Source organism: Antennarius striatus, chromosome 20, assembly GCF_040054535.1.
Source record: "Antennarius striatus isolate MH-2024 chromosome 20, ASM4005453v1, whole genome shotgun sequence".
Classification (NCBI taxonomy): domain Eukaryota; kingdom Metazoa; phylum Chordata; class Actinopteri; order Lophiiformes; family Antennariidae; genus Antennarius; species Antennarius striatus.
The window spans coordinates 18926413-18940412 of record NC_090795.1 but is presented as its reverse complement, the minus strand read 5'-3'; the positions used below and the strand labels follow the sequence as shown (position 1 = coordinate 18940412).

General features: G+C 41.7%; 1 pseudogene; it reads right to left on the bottom strand.

Annotated features, from left to right (window-relative positions):
* Positions 1 to 1805: 1805 nt before the first annotated feature.
* On the bottom strand, positions 1806 to 2730 carry LOC137587929 (uncharacterized; annotated as a pseudogene).
* Positions 2731 to 14000: the final 11270 nt, after the last annotated feature.

Sequence of the window (14000 nt, the reverse complement as noted above, 5' to 3'; positions counted from 1 at the left end):
TAAAGGACCGTGGTACATATCCAGTTGATAATGACATGTCAATTGTATTAAGGAAGTGGTTGCCAAGTAAAGGTAGGGCTTCTTTGATGAGTTTAGTTGGAATTGGATCTAACAGACAGGAGGACGGTTTAGCTGAGGAGATTATTTTAATCAGCTGACTAATCTGTATTGGAGAAAAGACCTCCATAGAACCAAAGGGTTCAGGAGTCAGCTTTGTATTTATTGGATCTAAGGGACCTAAAGAAGGACCAGAGTTTGAGGATAGGACACCATTAATTTTGTCTCTGATGAGCAGGATCTTATTATTGAAGAAATTCATAAAATCATTGCTGTGGAGACTTGATGGAATACTAGGCACAAATGCACTGTGGTTCTTTGTCAGTCTGGATACAGTAAGGAACAAGAATCTGTGATTGTTTCTATTGTCCTTGATTAATGATGAATAATAGGCTGCTCTAGCGGAACGAAGTGCCTTCCTGTATTTATGTAAACCATCATGCCACGCAGTGCAGTATTCTTCTAATTTAGAAGAACGCTATTTCCTCTCAAGTTGTCGGGATTCTTGCTTTAATTGGTGGGTATGAGAATTAAACAAGGGAGCTCGCATCCCCTGTTTTATAGTCTTATATTTTAGTGGAGCAATTAAATCTAAGGTTTTTCACAGAGAGTCTGAAGTAACATCAACAAACTCATCAATTTGAGATGGGCTAGCATTAACTCAATTCAGAAAATGACCCGCTGTGTAGTTCAGTAGTGGGATTAGATTAAGCATACTTGGGATTTCTTCCCTGAATGTAGAAATAGTATGATCTGATAAGTTTCTAGTACAAACGTTTTTTGCAGGAAAAGAATCACACAATAGCCGAATGTCAAAAGTTATTAGGCAGTGGTCAGAAAGGATAGGATTACGAGGAAAGATGACCAACTCCTCAATTTCAATCCCATAAATCAAGACTAAGTCCAGAGTATGCTCGAACTGGTGGGTAGGTTCCTGTACACACTGACTAAAGCCTATGGAGTAATGACATAAATGCCCTACTGAGGCTATCATTACTGTCGTCCACGTGAATATTTAAATCACCAACAATTATGACCTTATCAGTTTTAAGAATTAAACTAGTTAAGAAATCGGCAAATTCGGATAGAAAGTCACTGTATGGACCAAGAGGACGATAGATGATGACAAATAATAGGGGCTGAAGTTTCTGGATTGGTTTGATAGGCTCAGACTAAGACTTTCAAATGAATGGAAGATAATTTTTGGTTTAGGGCTCAATTCTAGTGAGGAATTAAAAATTGATGCAACTCCGCCACCTCTGCCTGAGACTCGAGGGATCTGATAATTTAGGTGACTAGGAGGAGTAGCTTCATTTAGGTAAAAATACTCATCCTCACTTAGCCAGGTTTCCGTTAAACAGAATAAATCTATTTGATAATCTGATATAATGTCATTGATTAAAACAGCTTTTGAAGACAGAGATCTAATATTTAGGAGACCACATTCTATTGTTTTGTACTCCGGAGCTGTTGAAGTCCTGGTTTTGATTTTTATTAAATTTGGATGTCCAGTTGGCTTTCCTCTGGATTTGAAATGACTTGAATTTGCATGAATTAACTTTAAGTGGTCGAGGGACAGACACAGTCTCAATGGTATGTACAGTGGGTGACAATACAGTAGGTGAAAGTGTAGTGGGTAACATTACAGTGGGTAGCATTACAGTGGGTGAAGGTACAGTGGGTGACCGTTCTAGGAGTGCAGAGACTTGTTTAAGACTGCGACTCTGCATCTAGGTCTCAACTCTGGGTCATGGTTTTGGGGCCGAAATAAAAGTGGTCAGATTTTTTGACAGGAGAGCAGCGCCATTCCAAGTGGGATGTATGCCGTCTCTCCTAATGAGACCGGGTTTTCCCCAAAAAGTCCGCCAATTATCAACAAACTGAATGTCATTAGCAGGACACCACCTAGACAGCCAGCGGTTGAGTGAAGACATGCGGCTAAACATGTCATCACTGGTCAGATTGGGAAGGGGACCAGAGAACACTACAGAGTCCAACATTGTTTTTGCTTAGCAGCACACCGACTGAATATTAATTTTTGTAACCTCCAATTGGCGTAACCGGGTATCATTACCGCCGACATGGATTACTATCTTACTATATGTACGTTTATCTTTAGCCAGCAGTTTCAAAAATGACTCGATGTCGCCCGCTCTGGCACCCGGGATACACTTGACTATGGTCGCTGGTGTCTCTAGTTTAACGTGCCGCACCACAGAGCTGCCAATCACCAGAGTAGGTTCCTCAGTGGGTGTGTCGCTGAACGGGGAAAAGCTGTTTGAGATATCGAGTGGTTGCGGGGATTGGTGGTGAACCCGAGGCTTTCGCCTGCCACTATGTTTCCTACGAACAGTCACCCACTGCTCCTGCTCGGGGGCTGCTGGAGGACGGCTAACCTGGGCTGGGGAGTGGCTAGCGTGAGCTGGTGGTGGGTGGGTCCGCTCCGGCTAAAGCTACCTGACTAGGTGGCATAGCTATATTTTCAGTTAAGGACTGAACCAGTGCCTCGAACTGAGTAAGTCTTGCTTCCATCTGAGAAAACTGAGAAAAAGCACTACACTTTGTGCAGATGCCCCTTTCATTGAAGGAAGCGGGGGAAAAACTATACATCCGACAGATTGAGCAGTAGAGAGAAGGAGAGGGAGGAGAGTGGACAAAGGGAAGCGTAGCCATAGTTAGCAACAAAAATAAACTAAGCTAGCTCTGAAGTACGGAAGATTACTTTAATAAAACAGTTTGTAAAAGGTTAGCTGAAATATTTGAGAGCTTTCGCAATCAAGTTTTGAGATGTAGAGAAACAACTAGCTTACTCTACAATTCTAAAATGACACAAGATATTAACAGTGATTGTGTGACGAAAGCGAACCAAGACCACGCAGTCAAACAAACACAACAGGTAATGACGGAAAACGCTTACCACAACAGGAAGTGCAGCCAGGAAGTGCATCCAACAAACACATAATTATAAAACCAGCGGACAAAGTCGGCCAAATTGTCCTCCAGGATCTCAATTACATCCTGGAGGCAAACCGACAACTAAATAATCAGTCTTATTATAAAAAATTGGTACAAACATTACAATTAGAAACACAGACCATCATCCGCAACATCACTACCGATCTTTACGTAAAAAAAATCATCAATTACAAACAAAAGACCTACCTGGACGGCCCAGACGAACCCCGACCGCACCTTTTCTACCTACTTCCAAAAATTCAGAAAACGCCCCAAACCTGGACGGTCCCATCGGGGGTCCCAGTAGGGAGACCCATCATCAGTGATTGCGGGTCCGAGTCCCAGCGCATCGCTGAATACATAGACCACTACATCAACCCCCTCTCCCACCTGCAACCCAGTTACATCAAGGATACGTACACATTCGTCCACCGTCTGTCTTCCCTCCAGGTCCCGCCCCACACTTTTCTCTTTTCAATAGACATCGACTCCTTATACACCAACATAGAAACCCACCTCGGCCTCTCTGCCATCAACAACATTTTCCTCCGTCACCCTGACCCCTCCCAACCCAACTCCACCATTTTACAACTTCTAGAAATAACCCTCACCCGGAACGATTTCTACTTCAAAAACCAGCACTACCTCCAGGTCTGTGGCTGCGCGATGGGAAGGAAATACTCCCCCTCATACGCTGACATTTGCCTTTAGTGGGAGGGAGCCGCTCTCCGTAACTGCCCCCACCAGCCCCTTCGCTGCGTGAGGTATCTAGATGATATCTTTGGGCTGTGGGACAGATCAGAGGCAGAATTTTTACAATTTATTCACATTCTGAATTCCCACCACCCCAAGATCAAGTTAAAGCACAAGATCCACCAGGACTGTATAGAGTTTCTAGATACCACCGTTTTTTTACATGAACATACTCAAAAACATAAGAAACTGGCCACAAAAGTTTATTTTAAAGAGACGGACCGACATGCCCTCCTTTTTAAAACTTCTTACCACCCGAGGCACACTTTTAAGGGGGTAATCAAGTCACAATTAATCCGCTTCCACAGGATCTGCACCTACCTGAAGGATGTTGAGGAGGGAACGAAAGCTTTATTTAGTGCACTTCGGCCACGGGGGTATTCGAGGCGCTTCCTTAGGAGTGTTAAGGCGGAGGTTATTGCAGCCCCCCCTCGAACTAGCACTCCCACCCCGGCCAGCACAGAAACCAATCAATTTCTCATCCCCCTGGTCACCACATATTCTCAGTCCACACAACCCCTCCTCAGCACCATACGTCACAACTTCTCCCACCTACAGTCGACCCACCCGTCCCTGGGGGGCTGCCGTCTGATCTCCGCCTACAGGAGGAACAAAAACCTCAAAGACCTCCTGGTCCACGCAGCCCTCAAACCGGTAACTCCTGGGGAGGCGTCTCGAGCCTGGGAGATACATTTTATCAATACCCGCTATATTTTTAACCCATTCAGTTGGGCTGGTTCCAACCTCTGGCAGGCCCCCACATCCGGCACCTCGAACGCCATTTACGTCATCAGATGTCGGGCCTGCCAGAAACTGTACATCGGGGAGACAAAAAATGCCATATTTTTACGGATCAAACAGCACTTTTATATGATGAATAGCGTAGCGGGAAATAAAGTTTTATACAACCATTTTAAAACTCACGGACCACACAAAGTCCAGAGCCTGGGGATCGAGAGCGGCAGCCGCTGGTCCGTCGAACAACGACGCGCGGCAGAGAGACGTTGGATCGCCAAACTGGACACGATTAAAAATGCTAATAAGTGTTTGTGGATGACCTTTCCTTGTTTTTACAATGTCTACCTTTTTATTTCTGAAATTATTTAACTAATAATATTTTTCTATTTTATTCGATTTATATTTCTGTTTAAGGCACCTTCCCCTTATTTCAAAAATAAATAAATAAAGGAATTTAAGACATTTTTAAGACCTTTCTATTTATCCTTTATTTATTCTTGTATTTATAGAAAATATGGACTATTTTTCTTTACTTCATATTCATTGCCTCCTTAGATAAGTGTAATAATAATAAACAATAAATTAATTATAAATTATGAGTATAGTTAATTTTATAAAATTGTTTTTTTTTTGTATGAATCTGGTTCATTTTAAATGTCAATCGCCCCTCTGGTTCAGAACAACCAACGAGTCTATTTTGAATCTGACCCTTACCGAGTGAATCCCTTATTTTATAAATACAAACTTCTCTCTTTAAAATTATTACTTTTGTCTTTAACTGCATGCTTCTTTTTACTTATTTATTGTATCTATTTTAATTACATGGCTCCTTACTAAAGCACTTACCATTATTACTCAGATCATATTTTAATTGTTCTTTTACCAGAAGGGACCCTAAATTTTATTATAGCACTAATTTTTTGTTTATTATTTTATTTCATTTATTTATTTATTCATTTATTTATTTAAATATCTCTTTTGTATTTATATAAATATATAAATACTTTTTTCTTTTTTCTTTCCAGCTGCTTCTTTCCCTAACCTCAAACACCCATCCCCCCTCTTTCCCTAAACCCTAACCCCTGATTTTTCTAACCCCACCCCCCCCCTTCCCTTATCTGCTAATTCTGAATTTTTTCCTTTTCTTTCCCCTCACCCCAAGCCCTCTGATTTGTTTAGATACTTTCCCAGTGTCATTGTACCCCCAGGATGGTGTAGGGGTAATATCGGTTTCCTTCAACTTGAGATCGAGGGTTCAAACCCCAACCGGACCACATCTCTTTTAAACATTCTTTTAACCAAAGTTTTCCTTATATCTGCATCTCCCCACAGTCACCACCAAGAAGCTATAGCTCAATGCTTTAAGTGCAAGCTTAGCAGTCAGGGGAGCAGAGTTGAAGTCCTGCTCTCTGCATTCTCCATCATCCTCCCCAAACATCTGTGGAGTGTTTCTATTGTGGACCTTATTAACTATTATTCTATTCCAATATTTTTTTCAGCTCTGTCCTGCACCGTTTTCTTTTTACAGGAGTGCTTTTTAAATGTTAACATTCATTTTACCTCACTTCCCTCAGTTTTTCCTCAATCCCCTAACTTTTCTTTTCCCTTCCCCTAATTTTAATTGATTCTATTTGATTTTAATCATTTTTAACTCCTAAATTCATGGCATTTTTAGGTGACCCCACTCCCGGGCCCCATGTGCCAGTACACTTCGTAGTTCCTTGGGCTTACTTTGGGGGTCCCCACTGTCCAGGCCATCGCACTTCATGTACCTGCAGACATCCACGAGAAGCTCCTCCCTCAGCTGCCATATGGCTGCGCTCACTTGATCACGCAAGAGCTGGCTGTTATCCATCTCAGAGAAGGTTGATGAAGGTTCGGTCATTTATGAGACCTCTGGTGTCTCCTGGCTGGCTGGCTCGCCAAAATATGTTACACATATGTAATGAAGAGGACTCCTCGCAGCACATTTATTTTGTTTTCAGGGTAAGGGGGGTATCTGTGAAACACAGTAGGAACAGATATTCAGTCTTTCAGTTTACGTTCAGTAGTTCCTGGCTAACGTCTCGACTGGAACGATCAGAACTGAACTCTGCTTTCCTGCTTGTTTAGTGTTTAATACCATAACAGTACATAAGCACTCAGTTATTATAGCTGCTCAAAGAAATACAGAAATAACATTTAACACAGTACTTTCAATAAACACCTTTTTAGTGCAATAATTATTCAACTTCAATATAACAGTTGAAACCTCATATTCAAGAACTCAAACGGCCTTGTTTTGTCCCTGTTTCTTGTCCCTAATTGTCCCTATTTCTCCTTTGCATTAGCTGAAAAACACAACAGGGACAAACTTAGATTTATAATTCAAATAAACCATAAACAACCAACATTTATATTTTCACACTCCAAATCTTCATATATTCTCCAACCACATCAACACTGTATTAGCAATGGCACAGCTTATGTTGGTGATTAAATATACACTACACGGTCCTCATTTTAGCCTACTAGTGCTATCTGCTAGTGCTCAACACCATAAACTCACTCCTCACACTCATAACACGCTCAAACACATCTCGGCTCCTGTACCCTCAGATCTCCATGTAAACACATTTATACACTCTTTTTCTCATAGCTCTTACCTGTGAAACACAGTAGGAACAGATATTCAGTCTTTCAGTTTACCGTCAGATGTTCGTGGCTAACGATCAGAACTGACCCCTACTTTGTGTTGCACTTCAGTGAAGAGCATGTTACTCACTCAGCCTGAAGCGCCCCCTGTTGTCCTTTTACAGTAACAGTCGCAAAACAGTTTTTGGATGCTGGCAGAAATGAGCAACAAGCAACTGTATGTATGTTTTTAAATGGGGACAGTGTTTTAAATGGGGAGCAGTGTTTTTAGCAGTGTTTTAGCATATATTAGAGTATTTTAACTCTAACTTTAGTCTTTGTGACCCAAATAAACCCTTAGGGGCCACACTCGCACCATCATCAGTTAACCCGAGAACAAGTTTGTCCCTTATGGGTTCATCCTTCATAGCTCCATATTCACAAGAGGCAGCTTTTGCTCTCAGCCTGGTAACAAATGAGTCAATAAGCTCTCCATCCTCTTGTTTAAGTTTTCCGAAAACATATCTCTCGAAAATCACGTTCTTCACAGGTGCAAAGTATGTCTCCAGGTTATGTGTGTAGACATGATGGCACTCATTGCCCATCAGCCTCCTTAGTGCTGCAGCCTGCACCGGCTTGTTTTTCCCACTGAGCCCGGTCGCCTGTAGATAATCTTCAAATTCTGCCTGAAAGCTCACCCAGTTGCTGTGAATGTCCTCCGTCATCTTCATGGGCTCCGGTGCTGGTATGCCATCCTTTCAGCGTGACGCTAATGCTAGCAGGCTAACTAAACTTATAATCCTCACCAAAACAAATAAACGTACGCCATTTTAGCGTCGGACGGTGCCAAGTTAACTTCTTTGGGTTCAGCTTAGGCTTCTGACACCATGTTGCATGTGTAGGTGCCGTAATGATGAGTCAGACCAGGCTGTGTTTGATTCAATGTATTAGAAGAAGCCAGTTAGGAACAGCAACAACACAAGCATGGCCAAACTTCAATGTGTATCCCAGAGTCCAGCAAGTACTTCCGTTGGCCACAGGGTGGGGCCTTAGCCTAACTAGTCCACCCTATAACAGAGGTCTCCTTTGTTTCGCATTTGCGTGTTGCGTGTGTGCGTGCACTCCCACACGTGTGTGCGTGCTGGACCTACAGTATAAAGCTAAAACGCACATAAGTTGGTCTCGTATTTTCTTTCCTATTTGTCAGCATAAATAAAGTCAACTTATGCTAGGCTAAGTAGGGAGTTGTGCTTTGTTTCGTATTGTGTGTGCGCGTGCGTGTTAGAGTCGATTGTTTGTTGGTCGTCATAGCGACAACACACATAGGTCTGTCCTCCTTGTCCAAAATCAGAACATTGGTGTCCTGAAATTAGTGTCTCTCGTCCTTATGCATCCATTCAGCCCACAGCTTCAAGGGACGTGAGGGGCCAAACTGACCAAGTGGACACCCATACTGTTGGTACACAGCTGTCCTGCAGGACTCTTCATTCCCACAGATAGATAGATAGATAGATAGATAGATAGATAGATAGATAGATAGATAGATAGATAGATAGATAGATAGATAGATAGATAGATAGATAGATAGATAGATAGATAGATAGATAGATAGATAGATAGATAGATAGATGTCCACACGACAACGCAGACCCAGCATTTTTAAAAAATCCACCTCGGCCAGCGTTTCTAAAAAGTTGCGTTTTCGTTCCGGATATCTGTGTTGTCATGTGGACGGAAGGCGTAAACGCAACAGAAAAGTTGCGTTTTCAAAAAATCCGTCATCGTGTGGACGGGGCCCAAGTGTCCACTACACAGGACCTCCCCCAAACATCCACAACAGGCCAACCACCGAAAAAGTCTCAGCCCGGCGTCGGATAGCTGGAACACCTGCAGCAACATGGCCTTCAGCGCGCCGTACTTCCCGGTCAGCGGCGGGTCTCTCAGCAGCCCCATGACGCGGCAGGTGGTGGAGGAGTCCAGAGCTGAGACCACATGGAAATACCTGGTCTCATCGGCTGTGATTCCACGGAGGTGAAACTAGGCCTCATTATGTTGGAACCAGGGATCCGGGTCGTGCTTCCAAAACTCCGGCAGCTTAACTGTAGCCGCAAAAATCGCTGGAAAACCTGCGCCGGCAGGAACCTGCGCCGTACTACCCGTCTGGGTTTCGTGACTGGCATCCATGATCACGTAGAGGTCACCAATGTGGAGGTTCGCAGGAACGAGGCAAGGGTACGGGTGAGTTCAGTGTATTTATTCACAAGTGTATCACAACAACCAACACAGTTGCTTTAAATAAGTACTTCCTCATTCACACCCCTTAACCCCGTGACGTCACACCTCCCTTGTGCCTGCCTGGTGTGAGACAGCTCTCCAAGTGTCCACTACATACCGATGTATTGGTCTCAGACTGAAGGGCCACACACGGCCCTCAGTACGTGACCGGCTGTTTGTAGGATGTACACGTTTAGGCACAAAGGCTGGAACCCAGGATGTTGAGTCATGCACAGAACCTCATCAACCTGCAGACGGCTCCTAACCTGCAGTGAAAAACATGGTAAAGGTCATTTGAATTTATAATGGTAAAAGTAGCCGAATAGAGACATTGTGGTTTAGCTGTGAGCATGGTACCTGTGGCATCTCCAAACAGCAGATGTTTACTGCTGTTGGCACACATTCAGTGTCCACAGGAACACCTGACCAACAGGTGAAGACACTTCAAAATAGAGTAGATAAAGGCATCACTGCAATATGGTTACATCATTTCACCATTAACCTGGTGTGATGGTGGCAGGTGTTATCTCCGTTTGTCTTGTCACAGAGGACTGCCTCAAATATTTAGCAGCTTAGTAACGGGTTAATATGACATTATTACTGTGCGATGAGAGGCGGGAGTAGAAACAAAAGTAACTACCGGAGATGCTAGCGTCCTGTGATGATGTAGCTTACAAAACACAACACAGAACCAACTAAGTAACGTTCACACGTACTAACCATTCAGAAACGTCCTGCTGCAGCCGCACAGTCGGTGTTTCTTTAGGAGCTTCTGGGTCCGACTCAGGGTCATAAATGTACGCCAACACGATGGATCCTCCAAACACCATAATGATAATAAATGTAACGCCGGTCAGTGTCCCGTTAGCCTAACGCTCTCCTTCAGAGGGGCGTGGCCGAGGTGAAGGAGGCGTGGACCAGCGGAGCTCATTAACATACTGCAGCCGGAGGCCTGAAACGAAGCGTTTTGTGAGTAGCTGAGATGAGCGATTTTGAAAAGCTGATATTTAGGACCACAGATCACTTTAGGTCAGAATATTTGGAATACAGTCTAGTTGGACATCTGGCAGCTGAATGACATTAAGTTAAAGATACACAATATGGGACCTTTAATTCTTGTATAAGCACTGTCTGCTTAAATAGGTGATGGTGATCATTATATTCTTGTGGAGAACACTGTAAGGTAATCTTCCTTTGACCATCTATGATATTAACAAACCTTGTGTTCCTAAGAAGAATGTAAACATGGTTCTGCTCTGGGGTAAAACACTAATATCTGGAAATGGATAAGGGTATGAACGTCTGTCAAAATTCAATGTATGAGCCGGTTGAAATCCTGATTTCTGATATGTTAACATGTCCGAAAAAAATAAATTATTAATAATAATAATAACCTTAACCCTACCCTAGCCCTTACCCTAACCCCTAACCCTAACCTTAACCCCAAACCCTAACCCTATTCCCTAACCCTATCCCTAGTTTAAAATTAGGTGTTTAAGATAAGCAGGCCTCTGCAAAGCCTCATTAACAATGTATTGAGTTCTAAAGTTTTTTATTTTGATACTTACATGAACTTTTAGTACATTTACTATATTGGCCCGAATATAAGACGGTGTTTTTTGCATTGAAATAAGACTGAAAAAGTGGGGGTCGTCTTACATTCGGGGTCTAGACATTATACCCATTCACAACGCTAGATGGCGCCAGATATCTTTAAAGCGAATGCTGAACTAATCTCCCCAGGCCAAAGCGAACCCCTGACACGAAGAAGAAAAAGAAAAATAGCGATAAGAAAGAAAAGAGAAGAAAATAAGAAGAGATAACAGAAAATGGAGAAACGTAGCGACAATCTGGAGTAGACTACAGACTTCACTTTGATGGTTAACGCAGTTATTGCAGTTTTGTTTTATCACAGTGGATTGGTTTATTGTTGTGCGATTTCCTCCGGGATCTTTAAGGTATCTATCTATCTATCTATCTATCTATCTATCTATCTATCTATCTATCTATCTATCTATCTATCTATCTATCTATCTATCTATCTATCTATCTATCTATCTATCTATCTATCTATCTATCTATCTATCTATCTATCTATCTATCTATCTATCTATCTATCTATCTATCTATCTATCTATCTATCTATCTATCTACCTATCTACTGTATCTATTCACATTTCAAAAAACCAGAAAAAGAAGGGGAAAAAAGGGGGAAAAAAACCCCAGAAGCCATTCATTTACAAATGTGATGGCACTTTAGTTCACATTTTAAATGTTCAGATATTAAGATATGACAGACAGTTTTTGCATGATTTGAATGAGGCAAAATGACTTGCTTTTTCTCTCGAATATATTGTTATAATCATTTGTTTCAGATGTACTGTAATTATTTTCAGTATAAAAATTAAATTTGGTGGTGAAAAAGTCTTTTTCAAACTTGAGTCTTGAAAAGTCTTATAGTCGGGGTCGTCTTATATTCGGGCCAATAAGGTAGTTTAGCTGCACTAACAGTTAATGTGTTGTGGCTTTGGGAACGCCCCTTTTGGAGCAGAGCATAAAGGACCCTGCCTCCTGTTCTGCTCTCATTCTACTGCTGCAGCTTGCAAGAGACAGTTCTCCTCTCTGCTTGGTTGATTTCTTTTGGCACCCTGCCCTGAAGAAGAGCTCTTTCGGCTCGAAACGTCGGTGTTGGGTGCTTCTATTCCTTTTATTTTATTTTATTCTTAAAGGCCTAGGGGTTTTTTCGTTTTATTTTTTAATGTTTTTCAGGCCTGTTCATAGTATCGCCTAAAGTTTTTTGATTTTTATTTTGACTTGAAAGCATGAGAAAAACCCACTGAGAGGTTTTGCCTCCTCTTCAGTTCACGTTAGGTCAGGGACAGGTTCTCCTGAGGCGGGTGGACGGGGGGAGTTATGAAGGTGTGAAAGAGGTGGTCATGAGAAGTGTGCCAGCTTCTTGTGCTGCAGATTTTCTTCTCATCTGAGTTTTATGCTTTCTTGTATGAGTAGGAGACAGATGTAGGTGTGTGCACCTGTTTTATGCTTGTACATATTTACACTTTGCTGCTGCATGAGCATCCATGCAGCCTCAGTGTGGACAGGGGCCTGTCAGCCTGGTGAACACACACATCGGACTTAGTACCAATAATTTGTATCAAATCCATATAGGATTTCTACAAAAATGAATATTCACTGAGCTAAAATGAATGAATGAACTGTATATAATGAATGTGTTCATGAATACTATGGAGGTTGTTTTGCTGTACAGCTCATCGTTTACCATTTACAAAAGAAAAGATGCAGCTCCGTGTGAGTGTTGTGTTATTGTTACAGACAGATCTAAAGGTACAGGTTCCATTAAAGGCAGAGCTAGAATGAAGGTGACTTACTGTATATGTGGTTTTTACATATACAGTGTATTGTGCCCTTCTTTGTGTACAGTTTATGTACAGAATCCTAGTCTGCATTTTAAAGACATTTTGTGATAGAGAGAATTATCTGAGAAATAAAGCCATAAAGTTTGAGATACAACTGTTTTTATTCATTGTCTTCAGTTTGTTCAGAGCTGTGTCAAAATGAACTTCCTTTGTTCCTGAAATGTGTTGTAGTGTAACGACAGCATTCAGTCCAGTAGAGGGCAGTAAATGCTCACTTCTGTAGGTTCTACTGACCAAACAGCTGGATTCATGTTTCAAGTCATTTATCTTTAAAGATCAAATAGGAGTGAAAAAAAAGTATTGCTTGTCAAGGTCTCTTTTATGCCTCTATGGTAAAACTCTGAATACTATAATAAGTCACTATAAGTCACTCTGAAGTGACTGAGAATTAACTTAAAACATGTCAATTACAGGTAAAAAGAAAATTAAAGGTAAAATTACATGTAAAAATGAAAACAAAAGCAAATGCTAAATTATTGAAATCAATCAAACGTTTCTCCAAACACACATCTTGTGTTTATAGATATTTATATATAAATGATGTCTTTTTTTATAAATTATGTCACCCATAAGTCCTGAATATATAAAAGCATATCAAAGTACCCTTTTTCTTTTCTTATATTTCTTTGCTTCCATTTTTTTCTTAGGGATTTAATGTCAGAATAAAAAGCATTAAAGTTTTCAAATGAAATGAGAGAGTGGAAAAATGTTCTTTGATCAAAGGTTTGGGTTACCTGAAGTGTCAGTCAAACATCAAGTAGATATTTTAATTTCATCACAAACAACCACTCAAAAGTTTACTCCTCCAAAACAAACTTGTCAACTCAACGCCAAACTGGGCTCCATAAAGCTCCATCACCGACATGGTGAAAATGGTGAAAATATCCAGTGTACTGTATGAGATGACTAAATTTACCTTGTTGGTAAACTGGTTCTGTAACTCCTCTGTTCACCACCGCCCCTCAGGACCAAGTAACAGGTTCCCAGTAAACCAGTGTTCTTCACACACGGCAGATTCACAGACTCTAAAGCTCAGTTTGGATGTACATACAGGCAACACACACACACACACACACACACACCCACACACACACACACACACACACACACACACACACACACACACACACACACACACACACACACACACACACACACACAGTGGCTAGAAGC